The following is a 15,716-nucleotide window of genomic DNA, read 5'->3' on the forward strand; positions in this document are numbered from 1 at the left end:
CAAGTCTCTACTAAACTTGTGAGAACTCTTCTTCTATAAATAGCTCCTCCTTTTCGTGTTCCATTATCTAATTAATACATGAGTGCAAGGCTACAGAACTGTCTTGAAAATTCTCTCCCTCAACATCAAGACTTGTTAGCAATTCCTGTTCATAATCTATAAAATTCATATCATTTTGGTCCCATCCTACAAGGATTTCTAAGCAGTATTCTTCTTTGAGATAAAAAAGTGTTGAATATAATTTAGTAATACATATCTTTTTTAAGTAACGAGGTAAGTGAAAATGTTGGGACACAATCAAGAGGACTTTCTTCAATCTCTACACAACTCTATCTCCTTTTCTTCCACTTTTGTAATATTCTCCACTTTTAAATAAAGCAACATCAACTCCTTGCATTAGTTGGTTCTCAACATCCTCTTAAAATGTTTCCCCCTTCTCTTCAACCTCTTTATCTTTACTTGCAATATCCTCTGTCTTATTCTCTTGTATTATATCTAAAGAAAAACTGTCCATATATTGAAGATATACAAGAAATTCAATATCCTTGTGGACAAGAAGACATTGATGCTAATTTTGATGAAAAGGGCAATTTGCTTCCCACTTCTTGAGTTTCTCATCAATGAGGCTAAACCTTGTTTGCAAAGTTATTCTAGCTGCATTGGTAGCTTCCACCACATCATTGTAATGGACAAATCCCTCAATCTCTAGGCCGTGCACATGTCTATAATAACACTCTCTATAATCCTTCAGTTTGTCTTTAAGATCATTCAAGAGCTCTTGCAAATCAAATGGAAAATTGAGTATATCTCTGATGTATATGAATCTGGATAAATTTCCAATTGCATGGAGAAAATTAAAAAGCTTCTCATCACACGTATCCTCTAATCCTCTTCCTCCATTCCCTCTAGAGGAATCGTCATTTTAGTCATCCTGGTTACTCACAGAACCAAATTCTAAAACAATAAGATAAGTTTAGGAATACAAAGAACCAATCCACATTTGCTTACATCCAAATAAGCAAATTAAATTTGTATAAGGCCTAATTGCCTTCAAAATGACTCAACAAAAAGTGGTAATACATTTTTCAATCTACATCACTTAGAATATGCTCTTAATATGGAGAATTATGAGTTTAGGACTTATGAAATGCGATTCAGTATTCAAGCAGTAAACCTAGCATAATATTTAGCATTTCATCAGGCATCCAAGACTTATGAGTTGATGACTTATGAAACGCGATTATGGAGGTCAAAGGAGCTTTCTGGAGCCTTATCACTTTTCATTGGACAAAATTTACCATTTAGAAATGGAAAAATTTAACACAAGTAAAGATAGACTCCTTAAAATAAATCAATCATTTATATTGCTCTTAGTGGGATTAAGAATAAATCACAACACATACGCATAAGAGAAATGACTAGTAGAATTATATTACCCTAGAAATGTATTGCTTTGTGAGCATGAATTGGTTTCGTCAAGAGTACACGTATGCTTGGCTTACAATGTGCAAGGTGTGTGGTTGTGGGATAGAGAAAAGAATGCCTAGAAGGAAAGTTTGTGTGAAAACCAGCCTGACTTGACTTCACAAAGTGTATTTATTTATAAACCATCACCTTGGAACTCACTCAAAAGGTACCATGCACTATTTTAAAAAGGCTATATTTAAACTAGAAAAAGAAGGCCTAAAAAACTTTCCTTTCGCTTGAAAAATAATGCCATAAAAGTGCCATAATATCTGAAAAAATTAGTGACACATGGCATAAGTTCCAAGGCAACAACAGTATACCTGTCACATGTGTAAATTAAATTGCTTATTATATTTCAAAGAAATTCACTTTTAAAAAGAATTTTTGGACCACAAAGTAAATTTTCAAACCACTAAGCTCCTTTCTTACTCCAATTCACCAACACGAGACAGCTTCATCACAACTCAAAATTTTCCAACACCCAGCCCACAAGGTTAGATTTCATCAAAGTCCCATAATGCATAGTATTTTCTATAGTCTTGGGCTTAAAAAGACATTGTCTCTATAGTAATGTAATTTTCTCTATAGTGATGTAATTTTCTTTGAGAGATCTTGGCTATCTTTATATCATATTTTATTTATGAATTTTCTTCCAAATAAAACCAAAATTTATTTTTAGACGTATGAAATGTGAAGACAGTGGCTCTCTCTCATATGCAGGTCTTCGTTTCACGTTTCACACGCCATATTATGCAAGAGTATTGTCATGCACTTTGAAGCAAATACTAGTGTCATATACTTGGAAGCAAATACTCTATATTGCCTTCTAATTCTTTTTTCCAGGGTTTATCATATACATGCTAGTCACTTTTATTGCATAGGTAATGTAAAGATGTGTAGCAACTATGGCATACATCAAGCTAACAACCATGGATGCATAAGATCCTTGGCTATGTCAACCTTTTGCTTGTTTGTCCTAATTTTGAGCTTTTTTTTTTGTTTTTTTGGAGATGTCAGATGGCTAGAACTAAGGCTATTGCAAGAAAGCAAAAAGTTGATCGACCTTGCTTCAAAGATCCATCGGTCCTCCAAGACTTCAAAAACTTCTAAGGAAATCAAAGCCAAGGAGAAATTTTTCACAGCATGTTAGATGCCTGAAGAAGATTAGAAGTAGAATGAAGGCTCTGAATAATGTAATTCCAAAACTGCCCTTTCAAAGGCTTGTCAGAGAAATTTATGATAAGCATAGTCTTGATAGTTTTAGATGGACAAGGAAAGCTCTCAATTGCATCCATGAGGCTGTAGAAGATTTTTTAATTAAGTGTTTTCAAGATTCCTACATTTTTCTTGCTCATGCACATAGGCTTATACTTATGGACAAAGACTTGATAATTCTTAGGAGGTTGAGATACAAATTTTCAAAGGTCCTTAAGCTACAGTCCCTATCACTAATGAGAAGACTTTCAATATTTTAAATGCACCTCCATATAGACAAAAGAAAGGTGATTTAGGTCCTAAGGTTGAAGATGTCACCCATGAAAAAGACACAAGACTACATGAGAAAGAGGAGAATGTCACTGAAGAGCAAGCAAATAAATGGAGGGAGTATAGAAGGAAGAAGGCAGAAGAAAAGGAAGTAGAGCAGGTTTTTACCTAGTGATGTTAATAGAAGATATGATATGATATTTTTTAACTCTGACTGCGTTCAGATCCTCAAGAATAAAATGAGAGAAGTAAATTACTCTATTCTTCATGCTGGGATGAGGTATAATATATTCAAATTTATTTTTATTTACTATTTTTTTTAGCAATAGACTTTCATGTTTATGCTCACTATCTCCATTCCTTTGCTAGGTGTGTAATGCATGAGCTCCCCTTTGATATACAACAAAAAATTGAGGTTCTTGATCCATCTATCTCATACTATATGAGAAGTGAGCTTGATGCAAGTGCATTTAATCATTGGTTCAATCGAATTGACTTTGAAACTTTAGTGATCCTTCTAATTCCATATAATGAAAAGTAAGTAATTTTATATTATGTTAGATTTTATGAGATTTTGTTTTGCTAAGTATGATCGTTTTCAATTCTCATTGGAGCCTAATTGGAATAGATTATGTCAAGAAGCAATGTCTCCTCATCAATTCTTTGAAAGGAAGCCATAGAAATGCTAAATTGTAAGTTATATAACCTAAGTTCTCCTTGATATTTTGATCTCTTTTTTTGTAAGTACTCTAAATATTTTTATATTTTTTTACAATTGCTCTAAATTTTATTGTCTTTTTGGTATAGAGCTATAAAAAGATTGATTGAAGTGCTAGAGAAAAAGCCTCACATGCCTTGTGATTTACTTGCAAAGATGCAATATAGACAAGTTGTGGTAAGGTCTTGATTAATATGGTTGAAATATATAAGAAAATTTATTCTATAAACTACCATAAACAAGTTTCATACTTTTACTTTATATTGTTGGTTGCAGTGTCCTCATTAGGTTGATAGTCACTCTTATGACTGGAGAGTAATTGCAAATGCCAAAAGATTGGTTAAGTTTATTATGATGATCAACTTGTAAAGATAATGTGAAAGATACTAAACTTTAAGATAGAGGTTCATTGCAAAATAGTCCATTGATAATAATATATAGTCCGTTTAAAAAATAACAATGAACTAAAAATCTTTTTTTACAAATGTATGATAGTTTTCAAGGGATTGCTATACAAAATGAGCATGTTTGGTATATAAGAGCAAAGGTTATGAAGTACATAATGATCAATTGTATGAAACCAAGAATGAACAATAATGGCGGCTTAAACAATGAAGGAGAGCAGGTGTATGTAACTGCCAATAGGTGAATGTAGAGCGTACTTGTTTTGAGACTTCTTTTTCAGTTACTTTTGATCCATGAAATTGAAAAAATTTTCCCCTTAGAAAATTGTGCCAATCACTTAGGCCTTGTATTGAGGTTTGGAGAGGTCTTTGATGTGATTGTTGATCTTGATAATTGATGGGCCACAATACTTATAGGGATGGTGGTTCATCCTAAGGGGGTGTCTCTAAAGTGTTGTGGAGGTGCATGTGTAGGTATAATTGGGGTGTGGGTCCAGGTGAGCAAGCCAGTAGTTACGTCCCAACCTCCAGGATCCAATTAGTGAAAAGTTAGAGTCTATCATGTGTTTAGGGAGATATGTGTGTTGACTCCAGTTCAAGGGCTAGGGGGTTAATGAAGGAACTGGCCATTTCAACGGCACTAGACATTGTTAACTTGAGAATTATGTGTTTACCTCTTCTCTCTACTTTTTAACAAAGTGCAACAAGATGGGGGATTGCTAGGCTATTAGATTATGGAGGAGTAGATTGTAAGGATTTTAGTAAGAAATATTGGCTAAGAATATAATCCTTTTTAGAAAGCCTTAGAGAGCTAAGGGATAAGTGGAAAGAAGAAGTGCTCAAAGGTATAGGTGAGTCAGAGCTTTAACATCTATGCTCACATTGATATGAAAGTAAGCTCAAGAAGCTACTCCTCATAGGGAATTCTAGGTTGACTATGTAGAAGAACTAATAATACATATAGTTTATATTAGTTAGGAAGGTAGGGCTGGGGAAACGAGTGATGAGATCAATGAACAATGTGAAGAAGGGGATGAGATCAAATGTTGGAATATAAAAATCTAGGATTTTCTATGTTGATTTGTGATTTCAGGAAATTTACATTAGCCTTTGCAGGAGTCATAGTTTATAGTAGACTTGGTCAATTAGATTATTAATGTTGACTTTTTAACTCAATGGGAGATATTGTTAATGCAAAGTTGTGGGCTCTTGTGACTTGAGTGGTTTGTAGCTTGGCCTTTAGATTGGTAATATTTTTATCCTCAACAAGGATCATGACGTGCTTGATAGCTATGTAAAATTATTGCTATCATGCGCCCTTGAGCTATTTAAGGAGGATGGTGTGCTCCTTTAAATATCTCATTTAAGGTAGGTCGCTACTAGATCATTGACCATTCATCTCGGTAGCTCTTGATTTGTCTTTCTAGCTATCTAGCTTATCTTTGACATTGGGGAGTTTTACTAGGGGAATGGTGGAGATTTCTCTAGTGAAGGTAGCCATTCTTGAATAGTTGGAGTTCTCTTTCTATCATTTCCCATGCATCCTATATGTTTCTCATGGAATTTTCATACCATTCTTGCTACTCTATAAAAGTAGTGTGGTAGTCTTCTAGCTCTTTACTTTGTTCTTTCAATATGACATGTGCTCCCTAGAGCTGTTGATCCATTTTATTATTGTAGTGCTTGCTTAGCCTCTGCTCAATTGGTAGCTCTTGCCTTAGTCATTTAATCTCTATTTGGTTCTAACAAACTATTTTTGCTTCTAATAAGCTAGCATGTAGTCTTTTAGCTTAATCTTATTAGAGTTTCTCCAATGATTTATAAGTGATTTTATATGTAGGGATGAATATGCTCATAATATTTTCATGATACTAGTTAGCATTACACTAAGAGGGTCAATTCAAAGTTGGATTCTGTACATCATGTATTTTGTACGACTATGCTAAGACATCAAATAATTCATCTAGCTCCTTAAAGTGCTAATGAAGGCATGGTAACCCACTCTCTGTAGCTAGCTCTTCAACCATTGCACTTATGGTTCTCCTAACATGAGACCAGTTGGTTAGGTTTGATAGTGCATGACTTCAATATTTTCTTAGCCTTTAGCGTTAATGGATTTGTGAGTATGACTTCTACACTAGAAGAGGGTGTGGCCTTTGACTCTTCCTCTATTCTTGGCTATTGATGGTGTGGTCTTCTACTTTAGGAGATCATGTGGTCTTTGACTTCTATACTAGGAGATGGTGTGGTCTTTGAGTCTTCCACTATTGTTGCTAGCTATTGAGTTCTTGGACACCATTTTGGCATCAAAATCTAGAGATTTTGGCATTGTATTTGCCATTTTTTGGCTATTGTAGTGCCGCTCAAGTTACAACTATATTTGTCTTCTCAATAGTAAAGTTGATATTATCTTGCTTGCTTGCTAATTTGCATATATTTGTAGTGGTTATGGCTTTGTCTTTATCTTTTAAAAGCATAGTTTTTAATATTGAGAAGTTAGATGGAGCTAGCTTCTCGTATAAGAAAGGATAGATATATAAAATCTTGGTGCAAAATAAGCTAGTTAAGACTATCAAGTGTAAATGGATAAAGCCTGAAGATATGGATGGAGATGCATGAGATGAGATGGATGAGGCTGCACACTCTACCATTATCACAAACTCTCTCAATTTCAATTCACTGTAATATAAAGAATATAGATGGTGGTGCATATGGGGTTTGGAAGAAGTTATGTAATCTCTATGGAAAGCAAAGCGCTACATAATTAAAGAAGTTCATAGACCTTTGTATGGAGGAACATCAATCTCCAATCATTTAAATGAGTTCAACTCCATCTTTAGCTAGTTTTTTTCCACAACAAATTGCTCTTGAGGATTCAATATGGCTATGTTTTTTGCTTGTGACCTTGCCTGAAATTTGAGATACTTTCAAGATTGCAATGTAACGCAACACCTGCTAGTGGACTCACCGTTACTTCAATATTTTGAAAAGCAACTTGCTTATGGAAGAGGCAAACAAAAATAATAATGCAATTATTAAGAATCTAGTGTTTGACTATCTCATCCTTCATATGGATGAAGCTCTTATAAAATGTAAGACTAGTGGTGGAAGAATCATATTTTACTAGGAGAGAAAAGAACCACAAGTTCTCACTATCTAGAAGATCCATAAATATGCGTCACCTAGAATTCGTGCAATTAATTGTACAATTAAGCTTATTGGAGATGGAAATAGGCAACTATTAGGATAGTGTAAATTTTTTCACTTTGAACATGAAATTGAAATTCATGATGTGAGAAAAATGCTTTATCAAAGACATTATGCTTGGGAGGCAAACTATAGATGAGAAGTAAGTAGAACAATTGAGATAGAGATAGAGCTATACAATCTTTGAAGTTTTGTAATGAGAGAAGCTCAAAGAGAAGAAACAACAAAAATCTATGTTTGGGATACTGACAAGAGCAATACTAGGAAATTCATGCTTGTATTGTATATATGGAATGAACTCTTTAGAATAGATATAATGAGTAAGGCTTGGGTAAAAGAACATCGCATTTTATTCAGTACGTGTTTGAAATTTTAACTTGATCTCATAAGCTTTAATTTTCTTTTAGCCATGACATATTTAATCCTTTGCAACACATTCTATTGATGCATGCCATATCCTTTGTTGCTAATTTCAATATGAAACATCTAGGACATATCCTAATACCAAGTAGAAATATTTGAATTTTAATTCACAAGATGTGGTAGCATGCTAACAAAAGAAAAATTCATGTATGAGGTGTTCAATACTTTCTAAAAATATAACATTGATATATAAGCTCATCAAATACTCCACAAAAACTAAAGAAAACACAAAATAAGATCCATTTTTTTCTTAAGATGAAGTTTCTCATTAGTTTGATAGAGTTTGTACAATATATATGATTTTGCTCACATTACTTTATCGAGAATTCAATCAAATCGCCTTCTTCTTTTGCCACTTTCTTCTTTCTCATCTTCCCCCCCTCCCCCCTTCTAACAAAAGACTATTTACTTCATTATGCATGAGAAATCTTGATCTCCTTTTGGAAATATGTGGGGAAAGCCTAAAAATTTCATAATGTCCCCATTTCATCTTACTACTATATTATTTTCACTATAGGTTCAGAAAGCCCCAAACCTCCAAAGGGCTTCCCGAACCTACCCCCTTTTCTAAACCTCCCTTTTTAATCAAAACGCCCTCCCCTCCCCTCTTTCTCACATGTTTCTCTTTCTCCTCTCTTTTTTCATTAAAGCCTCTCCCCCCACCTCCATTTTTAAAATTAAAACCCCATCCCCTCTCTCTCACTTATAATCTGTCTCTTTCTTTCCCCCCCCCCCCCCCCCCCCTCCCCCCTTTTTAATTAAATTCCTCCCCCCTCGCCCCCTCTCTCTCTCTCTCTCTCTCTCTCTCTCTCTCTCTCTCTCTCTCTCTCTCTCTCTCTCTCTGTGTGTGTTAGATTAAATCTTACTACTATATTATTTTCACTATAGGTTTGAAAAGCCCCAAACCTCCATAGGGCTTTCCAAACCTACATCCTTTTCTAAACCTCCCTTTTTAATCAAAACCCCCTTCCCTCCCCTCTTTCTCACGTGTTTCTCTTCCCCCTCTCTTTTTTCATTAATGCCTCCCCCCCCTCCCCCCAACCTCCAATTTTTAAATTGAAACCCCATGCTCTCTCCCCCCTCTCTCCTCTCTTTTTCTTTTTTCTTTTCCTCTCTCTCTCTCTCTCTCTTTTAAATCTCTCTCTCTCCCTCCCTCTCTTCTTTGTATATATATACTCTTTGTGTGTGTGTGTGTGTGTGTGTGTGTGTGTGTGTGTGTGTGTATAATTTTGTATATATATACTCTTTGTGTGTGTGTGTGTGTGTGTGTGTGTGTGTGTGTGTGTGTGTGTATAAAGAAAGAAGAGAGGGAGGGAGAGAGAGAGATTTAAAAGAGAGAGAGAGAGAGAGGAAAAGAAAAAAGAAAAAGAGAGGAGAGAGGGGGGAGAGAGATAGAGAGAAGAAAAGGAGAGAGAAAATAAGAAGAAGAGAGAATTTCAACATAGAGAGAGAAAATATAATTTTTTTAAAAAAATTAAAGAGAGAAGAAGAAAAAAAGGGGGGGAGAGAGAGAGAGGAAGAATAAGAAGAATAAGAAGAAGAAAGAGGAAGAGAGATGGGGAAAAAGAGAAAAGAGAAAAGTCTTTTTTGAATTTAAATATTTTTTGAGAGAGAGGAGAGAAGGGGGAAGAGAGAGAGAGAGAGAAGATAAAATTTAAAAGAGAGAGAAGGAGAGAAGAAAATGATAAAATTTGAGAGAGAGAGAGAGAGAGAAGAAAAAAGGAAAATTAGGAGAAAGGGAAGGAGAAAAAAAGGGGTAGAGAGAGAGAGAGAGAGAGAATAAAAGGGGAGAGAGAGGAGAATAAGAGAGAGAATATAAACATAGAGAGAATTATATATAGGAAAAAGATAAATTTACATACTTTAAGAGAGACTTGGGGGGGGAAGAAAGTGAAAGAAAAAGAAGAAGAAAAAGAAGAGAGAGAGGGAGAGAGAGAGAGAGAGAGAAGGAACATGTAGAGAGAATTATAGAGAGAGAAAAGCTAAATTATAAAAAGAGAGAGAGAGAATAAAAATAGAGGAGAAAGAGAGAAGGAAAAGAGAGGAGAGAGAAATAAAAAAAGCGCAAAGAGAAGATAAGGAGAGAGAGAGAGAAGAAGAAGAAGAAGAAGAAGAAGATTTTTTTAAAAAAAGGAAAAAAGAGGAGAGGGAGAGAGAAAGAAAAGAGAGGAGAGAGGGGGGAGAATAAAAGGAGAGAGAGAACCAGGAGAGGATAAAAAATTAACTAAAATAGAAGGTAGAGAAAGAGAGAGAGAAAATTAGACATAGGGAATTCCGAGGGGAGAGAGAGCGAGAGAGTGTGTGTAAATTAAAAAATTAGAAACAGAGAGGAAAAAGAGGAGAGAGAAAGATGAGAAATGGATTGTTGAGTGAAGTTTGCACGGTAACTTTGCTTGCTGCTTTGAGAGGTAGCGAAGCTATCGCGAAGCGGCAAAGCACGTATGGAACGCTAGTGACTATTATTAAATAAAATATGATATTTAAAAAAATTAAATTAATGTGAAAGGGGTGTCAATCAAGTGTTTTCATTGAAGAAATTTGAGCTACTAGCACATTTGCACATTTACACATTCTTAAATGTAGGTATAATTAATAAAATTAACTCATAAATTTGAAATAAACAAATCCAAAAATTTAAAATGTGTCATTTAATGTTAAACTAGACAAAATAGTTTATGTAGATACATTTGTCTTGAAAAATTAGTCACCTTATGAGTTTACAATATCTTAATCAAATATCAAAAGCACATTAGGTTAAACCCACAACAAATAGGTAAGAATACACTTTTATGTACTAAAATAACAGGAGACCTTGAGTGGAGAAAAAGAAATTCTTAATTACCCTCTCAAGGGAAATAGGAAATGTGAAAAAAGAAATTTGCTTTTTAAAACGAAGGCCTGACTAACAAAGCAAAACGTAAAACACTGACTTTTTTGAATAAAAAGAAAGCAAAAGCAGAAGAGCACATTGTGCTCTGTGCATGTGTGTGTCCCTCTTTCCCCCCAAAATAGCTAATGTTACAAAGTAGCATGTTATGGTGTGATTGGTTTAATCGCATGATCCTCAAGCATCTTCTCATTGTGGTGTCCATTGTTAATTTTTCTTCTCTTCACTCGTCAAAAAAATAATCTTACAATCTCTCTAAAGTTTTCTTACACTTAGATTTTCACGAACTCATTTATTGGAGACCTTACTTTTGTGTACAACCTTTTGAGTGGCCAAATGATCTCAAAATAAGCTCAAAAAATTCAAGCATACAATTGTAGTCTTGATGAGCCTTGTAGAATAGGAGATTAGTATTTGGAAGTTATTCCCTTGCATGTGAGGAAAAATCATCCGAAAGGCTAATTCTCATGGACCTTAAGCAATGTAGAGAGATCATGTGTGAACCATCATCAACAAACCAATCACTAAAGCTAACATGCATCTTGAGATTGAAGCACAACTTGAGAAAGCTATGGAATCCCCCAACCCAAATCTCAACCAAAGGTTGTAGCAATCCCATGCAATGATGGTTGGGTAAATGAGAATAACCAAGTTTGGGTAGATCATAGATATACAATTTCCCATTACATTCCACTTTAGATTTGTTGATTCTTTCTCTTTAAATTATAGGAGTGGTCACATGCACATTAATGGATGTATAAAAGCAACCTTGAGAGTGCTAGGAAAGCACGATGAAAATAGTATCTTCTTTCAAAAAATTATAATCGTTAAATAATTGACCTCATTAATATCCAAGAAACCCATAACTAAACCTAGATGGATTTTACTTTTTAGAAAGGAAAAAGAGGATAAAACAGGGGGTACATTCATGCACAGTGTGGTCATTAATAATTAAAGTTATGCTTATTGTTATTGGTGTGATTGTTTTTGGATGCATGTATATGGTGATTATCTTACTCTAGATCCATGCTTGTGAAAGACAAGAAGGTGAAGTTAATCTTGAAATGGATTTTTTATTCATTAAATGTGAAATGTGATTGTGATATTTATGAAGGTCTATATGGATGTCATACATTTTATGCATCATATGGACCTTTTATAGGAATCTAACTACTAGAAAGAAACTCTCAAAGTGTGGAAATAAGTGTAAGCTGCATATGTCATTTTAAAGTGCCTAAATGTTCAAAGAAAGAAATGACATTAGCAACAAGTTGTAGTTAGATCCCTATCTATGAAAGGTGGTCCATGAGACTTTCTACTATACGAGGGCCAATGGACTCGATGGAAAAGCATCAAATGATTGCTAAGACACATTGAAGCCTACCAAGCCAGAGATCTTACATAGAAGGTCTTGAAAGGGCAAGGTTGATTTATGGAAGGCTCCAAAAGGGAGGTTGTGTCATAAGGGTTATTGTGAAAGGTCCTAGTAAGAGGAGTACTTTCTTAGTCATGTCACATGCCATGTTGTATGATTGGGGGTGCATCATGCCCATGCAATTGGTAATGCTCCATGTGATTGAAGGGTACATCATGCTTGCAGAGTTGGTAATGCTCCATGTGACTTGAGGGAGATGCAATTGCACCCTGTAATTGCTAATGTTTCACGAATAAATTTGCATTGATGATGACAAACATAATGCCACATCAATTGTACTATCAAGAATGTTTAAATATTTGTTATTAATATTTAATGAGTTGATATTGTTTAAAGGGTTGTTCTCACTAGAGCATTGTATATTGGATCATCTACTTTACAAGGGCCTCTACCATGTTTTATGCTTTTCTCATTGATTGAAGCTCTTTTATATGTATCAAAGTGGCGGTGGTCACATGTACACACATGAATGTGTTTGTATACATACTTATGTAGCAAGCACTACACAAAAATGTGTATAAACACATGCATCATGGACAGACATATAAAATTTTGAAACTGCTTTAATGGAAAAGAAGTGTTCTTCAACATGCATCAAGTTTTGAGAAAAAGAAGAGTTCATAGATTCTAAAGACATGTATGCATGGAGACATTTGCACATGTATACATTATGTCAGATTGGATCATCCATACCTTTTCACTGAGCTCACAGAAGTGAAAGTGAGGTAGAGGTAGTCGAGCTTTGCAATGGTGTCAACAATTAGAGGGGTGTGTTATATGCACGTCATAGATTAAGTAGTCATGCATAGAAGGGGACATGCATGCATGAATACAACATGCATTATACATGGAGAGAGAGAGGGGGGGGGGGGGGGGGGTGTGATGCTAACATGTAACTGAATTGTGCTTGAGGCTAGCTCACTTTATGATGAACAAATTCACAAAACTTAATAACCATAGTAGAGGCTAGCGATTCTTAGTACAAGGGAGAAGATATTGGGGGGGGGAGGGAACAAGTACGAAGACTAACGTAACACACCCCACATACATTGTCCTTGCCATGCATCACGAGGGATCCATCAAATCAAAGTGGAAGTTTTATGCTCTCCTCCTTTTCTCTCTTTGTTTTTGAAAAATAAAAAATAAAATCAAAAAATTAAAAATAAAAAAACAAACCCCTCTCTCGAGTACATGAATGATAATGCAGTCGTTATTACCAAAATATACATCCATGCGTGCTCAATGTCGCCCATCAAAGCCTCTTTCATGATTAGCCCTTCCCGCTTTCGGAAATAAACAAATAAATAATGGATTATCTGGAGCCTTAGTACCTTTCCTTTTCATATGCGGTGATGATGGAAAGAGAGATTTATGTGGCCGTGCGATCCTCCTTCCTTCCTTCCTTCCTTTCCATCGCAAGCTTAGCTTGCATGCAACCACAAACAACCAAAGAGAAGCCTTTCAAGTTCTACCTTTAACCTTACACATCATGATGATGATGATGGCACATGTACTCCAAGATCTCATGTACCACTTCCCCAAACGTTACTATTACTACGTCCCTCCCCACAAGCTTCTTGCCATTATATTACTCTTAGTGCATCCCTCCCCCACAAGCTTCTTCTTACTAGTGATGCCATAACTCCTCACTTGCTTTGATCAAGTGCTCCACACTTGAATCCTTATTATCCTTTTACTGCGAATGGATCGTGAATGGTGCCTACGGTCCTAGGGTTTTGAACTCAACTACACAGCCAACTCAACCCACACTCAAACCACTATACCATAACCCCACTCGCACTTGCATATTACTATACTTCTAGCATCATGCAAATCCAACAAAGCACTTAGCCCTCAATGAGGTCAACTAGGTTTTCATACCTACTTCTTAAGGAATTTGTAGGTCCGATGGAGGGCAAATGATTAAGTGCAACAAATCCAGCACATTGTAAAGCATCAAATGGCCAATGCATAAATAGGCATACTCTGTTTGAAGGACTTCATATGTGGATCGAAACTCGCAAAGGTAAGAAAATAGTCACAAAGGTAAGAAAATAGACCCCAAGAATCAATCACAACCAATATCTTATTGTTGCACAAATTGAGGATAATGGTTATGAGGAACATAATAGGTGATGAATATCCTTGCTTTTGTAAGGAATAGATGTGCATGTGGATGCATAACTTTCTACCCCTTTATCAATTGTTGGGGAGAGTTTGAAATTTCAATGTGTAGTGTTATGCCATAATCCAAAATTCAATATGCACATTGGTTGATGCATTTGTTAAGGCAAAGTATTTGATAAGTGTTCCCTTAGAAAATAGTAATTAACATTCCAAAATGCTCTTCAAAGGCTTGGTAGTTGCTCCATTACAATGTCTTACTTTAGTCAAGAAGTTAGTTCATTTTCGTTTCTTTAATCAAACAATGGATTGCATCAAGTCACCGCATATGTAAGTTTTGAAATACATTTTAATAAAAACATAATGGATTTTGTTAGGTCATTACATATCTAAGCTTAGCAACACACAATACAAAACATTTGCAAAATAAGACTTTGAACAAAAAATAAAGATTAAAATGACATAGGAACATGGGTCTTTATAATGCTAAGAAGGAATTACGTGTGTGTGTGTGTGTGTGGAAAGATCATTCAAATCTATACTACAACCAATAAATGTATGTAGTGATAATGAAAATGGGATAATCAATCTAAGCATAGAAAGCTCTTGTTGGGATTCCCATTTGATACAATTAATGCTTGTTGAATTGCAATTGTCTTCTACGAAAAAACTAACACTTATAACGATAGATTGCCTTTTCATATACGTCATCCAGATTTTGAAGGGCCTAACACAATGCATAACAGCCTTCCCTATTTAGTCAATTTGTATGCGTCATTTAAATGCCCCACAAGAAGCATTGAGCACATGTTTGGTAGCTTATGGATACATTGAAATGTCCCTTAAGTGTTAGAAAAAACTTGTTGATGGAACTTCTCTCAATTGCATAAAGTACACATGATTGAGCATGGAAGAATAACACACATAAAGCTAAAAGAAACTCAACAAACATGGCCAACACATTTTAAAAGATCTATTGAAATCATGATAAACTAGGTTTCCTAAAAGACATACGCCCTTAAAACCTATAGTTTTTATAAGCACCTTCATATGAGCCTTGACTAATCATTGAGTCTCCTAAGAATAGGTTATCAAGAAATGGTTCAATATCCCACATGGGGATTCTCTTAACTCAATCCTACTATTTAGATAGTCTTTTATTAAGTGGCATTTTCATTGTTTGTGTGATCTTAATTCATATTCTTGGAATAGAAAGTCTATCTTGCAATCCTTCCAAAAGTTGTTGGGGCTAGGTTGCATTATTTGAATACTGCAATACATCAAATACAAGAAATGTCAGTGTCTAGGAGAGGTAATATAACTTGCCTTTGCATTAATAATTAGTGAGATCTTATATGTGATTAAACAAGGCTAACTTATCTTATGATAGACTTTATCATGAGTGCATTCTTTTATATAAAATACTAGGCGCTCCGCGCCTAGACTCGCCGCCGGGCAAGCGTGATTTTTGCCGGGGGCGCGTGCCACGCGTCCAGCACCTGCCCCCGCGTTCTCTTTCTTTTGTGTGGGGGAGGTGGGGGGCTACCACGTGGCACCCGCCCCCCA

This window comes from Lygodium microphyllum, chromosome 24 (assembly GCF_053477565.2).
Source record: "Lygodium microphyllum isolate KBCC chromosome 24, Lygodium_microphyllum_v1.1.10, whole genome shotgun sequence".
In the NCBI taxonomy this organism is placed as follows: domain Eukaryota; kingdom Viridiplantae; phylum Streptophyta; class Polypodiopsida; order Schizaeales; family Lygodiaceae; genus Lygodium; species Lygodium microphyllum.